A 4,662-nucleotide genomic window follows, 5' to 3' on the forward strand; every position below is an offset into this window, starting at 1 on the left:
TATTTTGGTATTTTTAGTATATACATTTTTTGTTTTCCGAAAGATAAAGTTTGCCAAAGGAACTACATTTTTCTGAGATCAGTTCTCTTCTTAGTTCAAAATTAAACAGAGATTGAGATGAGTATTATAAAGTGGAATTGGCATTTTTTGTGTTTATGTTGAATAAATTGGTGTGATATTGGATAAATTTATGATATCAATATTGAATAAACCCTATATTGTTTCAATTTTATCGGATGTTCCCGAGGACTGAATAGTTATCATAAATAAATAAATATAAGAGCAGATTCGCGACACTATTTTTTTAACACAACATTTGACATGTTTTTGTAAATTTCACTTTATAATATATTTCAATTATCAGAATCATCTATCTTTTAGGTCTTTCCACAAAGATTTTGTATACCAAAAATCATCCTAATTGAAATCATATGATCACTGGATTAAGAGTTTAAGGTCTCTTTGTAGTACCATATTGTCCATTTGCTTCATTACAAATGAATGTCTCAATGTTTTTAAATTTGTCTAATTTTTTGCAAGGATAATCTATGGATAATGTTCTAAAAGATAGACAGTTCGGATCGTTGATATACTTTACAAAGTGAACATTCACAAAAATGTGTCTAAACTTGTGTAAAAAAAAAAAGAAGGAAAACTAATGAAAAAGGCTTGAAAACTTTGAGTTTTAATGAAAATGATAAAATAAAAGGTAAAGTGAATAGTATCATGATTGATTTTTTAGTGTAAAAATGTGATTTTTCGTTAAAGTAAACAGTACTGAAAGCTTTTCGTTAAAGTTTTTAAAAAAATAGTGCTACAAATCCGTCCCTATATATTCAATAAATAAATAAATATGGTGTAAATTATGTCCATACAACGGGTATTTCTAGTGGGGTTTTCACATTACACTAGTTTCCAAACGGAATTATTTCCAATTGTGGGTAATATTAGATAATGAGCATTTGAATTAGCAAAGTTATTATTATTAATTTTTTTTTAGGTGTCATTTGCTAGTTTATTTGGCACTTTCTTTAAAAATTTGCCACTTCAATCCACTTTTCAAATTTTATTTTCATTAGTATCTTAACTTTATTATATCTCGTAAGGTTTAAATTTTATTTTCAAACTATTTACTAAACAATATTTGTAGATAAAATATGTTATGAGACGCAATTTTCTAACTTGAATAAGTAGTAAATGACCTTATAAGTATAAAATATCAGTTACTACTTCTTCAACTTGCTAATTGGGTAAAAACCGTCAATCTGCATTTGAGTTTGGATTGAAATTTTATTTTGATTGTTGCAAGTTGCAACCTCTGCCGAAGACGTGTTTACTGTTTTTCTGACGTGGAATAAAAAATCTAACTTTCCTACCTAGTTGCCACCTCCATGATGCTCTTGGTTGTTAGTTTGTCTAATCATTCCATAAAGAAGTTTGGCCCATCTACAAATTATGGTTCAATTTAGAAAAAAGAATCATTTCTTGCATATATGGGTTAGTCTACCTAGTCAAGACAGTGTATCCGCTCTCTTATACATCATTTTGAATTCTTTTTATAAATTAAGATATTAGAACAGGATATCGTTATTGCAGAAAAGATTAAAATCATATAATCCTCTTGATTTAACATAAAACAAAAATCAACAAAGAAACCTTGTTTAGAGCCTTACCTGTCGATCTTTATATGTTCGGACCAAAGGGAAAAAAAGTCCTTTTAAGTTTAATGGCACTCAGTCTCCCTTGTCAAAAATATAATAGCAGAGGTTTGAGGGTTGCTTTCATGGTTCAATTTTCTGATGAATTTGTTCACATATTCTAATTAGAAGAACCAAAAAATAAAAATAGAAGCAAAGAGCCAAGCAATGTTGCATGTTCCTCTTCTTTTTGTTGGCAACTGCGAATGTTAAAAGGGACCACATGCTTCAAAAATTGTTAATTGTGGCGAGAATACAAGTTGTACATCACGTGTTTTAATAGAAGTGATGAGAAATTTTATTTTTTAAGTTATTAATTTTTTAGCATACATATCTCATAATTTGTATAATGACACATAATATACTATTCCGTGTACCGGTCACACTAAAAAATCTCTTTACATGCTCCACCCTCTTGCCTATTATACTCTGTCACCTTCTTCCTCAGCCCCTCTCCCTCCCAATGAAGAAGAAAAACCAGAAACCCCCACTTACCCATCACCCAAATCTTCATAAATGACACGTCCACACGAACCCTTCTCTCTCATCGCCGCAATCTTGATCACAACCTTCATATCTTCTCTCATCACACCACATGATTGGTGGTTGGCCGACGCCCTTGGCTTAGCCTCCACCACAGCTATCACATATGGCACTCCGACGGTTTGTGGCATTGTGGCTGAGAGCCCCACACAGAGCATACAGTGCTTTCAAAACGGTCAGATTGCCATTTCAGTCCAACCCAATATTTCTTTTCAATCCATTTCTGGAGGGAAGAGCTTCTTCTGTGGCCTCAGGTCTGGAGGGTTTGCCCTTCTCTGCTGGGAGACCAGCTTGCCTAGCTCAAATAGGTTTCGGCCGAAACTAATATATCACAGTGGAAGTGTAGCTTTGACTGATCTGGCTGTGGGTGACGAGCAAGTTTGCGCTAGGGAAGTCAACTCTAGAATCGTCAGGTGCTGGAGAGGAAGAGATAATGCAAGTGGGGTTTTGTTTTCCTCACCTGGGGAAGCATTGAGGTTTCAAACAATCACATCCGGAAGCGGGTTTTCGTGTGGGATTTTGATGAATGATGGGAGAGTTCTGTGTTGGGGCAAGAGTGGTGTTGGAGCTGAGATTCAAACAGGGTTTGAGAATGTGAACATGTCAAGCCTTGTTGCAGGAGGATCTCATGCTTGTGGCTTGAGTGTGAATGGAACATTGGCCTGCAGAGGAAACAACGATTTCGGGCAATTGAATGTACCTTCAAGTACTTCGACGTTCCAGTTTTCAGGCCTTGCGTTGGGGGCAAATTTTACTTGTGCCATTCGGCGAAAAAATGGATTCGTTGTATGCTGGGGAGGAAGAAACACATTTGAATATGACAGTGTTGTAATTACAAATGTTTCATTTGATTTAATTTCTGCAGGTTTGGATTTCGTGTGCGGCTTGACAACGGGTAATTTATCAGTGATTTGTTGGGGACCAGGGTGGTCTAGTTCTCATGATAATCTTCTACTGGGAATGATTATTCCTGGTCCATGTGTGCAGGGTCCATGTACTAGCTGTGTGTACCCGAATTCGGAGACTCTTTGTGGTGGTTCGGGGGTAATATGCAGATCATGCCGGGCTGAACTTCCATTAGCACTTCCATTGCCTCCAATAAATCAACCTACACAAGCTTCAGAGCCGGGTTTTTCGTTATTCAAAACAAAAAATAGGCTTCTGTTGGTTTTTGCAATAGTTGGATCAGTTGGGACATTTGCAGGACTCTGCACCATTGTCTTTTGCCTACGGACTGGACTCTGTGGTTCTTGGTTAAACTGCCATGACTCTGTACGAACCGAAAGTTTTCCTGATCCAAATGTGGGTTGTTCTGCTGCTAGAGTCGCCAATGTTCCTACTTCATTAGCATCAAGTTCCATGAAGGGCAGTTTAAGTGGTTCATCGTCGAAGCATGGTGACAAGATCGAGTCATTTCACCTGGTAGAGCTTTCCACTGCCACCAAACATTTCTCCACCGAAAACAAGATCGGTGCTGGGAGCTTTGGCATTGTCTATAAAGGCAAGCTTGCGGATGGTCGTGAAGTGGCCATCAAGAGGGGACATACAAGTACCAGGAACAAGAAATTTCAGGAGAAAGAGAGCGCGTTTGACTCCGAATTAGCATTGCTGTCCCGGCTTCACCACAAACACTTGGTGAAGCTAGTGGGATTCTGTGAAGCTAACGACGAGAGGCTTTTGGTTTACGAGTACATGAGCAACGGTTCACTTCATGATCACTTGCATAGCAAGGAAAATGTGGAGGAAAATAGCAGTAATGTGAATTCTTGGAAAATGAGGATAAAAATCGCGCTTGGTGCGGCCAGGGGAGTAGAGTATCTTCACAATTATGCAGTGCCAACAATAATTCACAGGGACATCAAGTCCTCAAACATTCTTTTGGATGCCAATTGGAATGCAAAGGTATCGGATTTTGGACTGTCATTATTGGCGCCGGAATCAAACCAAGAGACCATGTCGTCCAAAGCGGTTGGAACAATTGGGTACATTGATCCGGAGTACTTTGTGTCAAACGTTTTGACAGCAAGGAGTGATGTCTACGGATTTGGAGTTGTTCTATTGGAGCTTGTGACAGGGAAGAAGGCTCTGTTTAGAAGTAGTGAAGACGGAGGTCCAATGACGGTTGTGGAACACGCAGGGCCGCGAATAATGGCAGGGGAGCTGCAAAGCATGTTGGATAAAAGGGTGAGGCAGCCGGACCCACATGAAGGCGAAGCAGTTGAGATGGTGGCTTATACTGCTATGCGTTGTGTGAACTTGGAGGGGAAGGAAAGGCCTAGCATGACTGACATTGTTGCCAATTTAGAGAGGGCTCTTGCTCTTTGCGAGGATGATCCTTTTAGCTTCTCTACCACCACAATTTCCCTTCCTTCAGTGTAAAATTCCATTCCAAAAAAAAAAAAGTTCATTCTTTTCTCCCCTA

The 4,662-nt window shown here is 38.3% G+C and overlaps 1 pseudogene across 1 annotated transcript; it reads left to right on the forward strand.

Moving 5' to 3' along the window:
- Positions 1 to 2,134: 2,134 nt before the first annotated feature.
- On the forward strand, positions 2,135 to 4,662 carry LOC137741650 (putative serine/threonine-protein kinase-like protein CCR3 pseudogene; annotated as a pseudogene). The gene has a single exon (XR_015953017.1). The product of XR_015953017.1 is annotated as a putative serine/threonine-protein kinase-like protein CCR3 pseudogene (transcript).

This window comes from Pyrus communis, chromosome 11 (genome assembly GCF_041283825.1).
Source record: "Pyrus communis isolate YQ-2024b chromosome 11, ASM4128382v1, whole genome shotgun sequence".
NCBI classification, from domain to species: Eukaryota; Viridiplantae; Streptophyta; class Magnoliopsida; order Rosales; family Rosaceae; genus Pyrus; species Pyrus communis.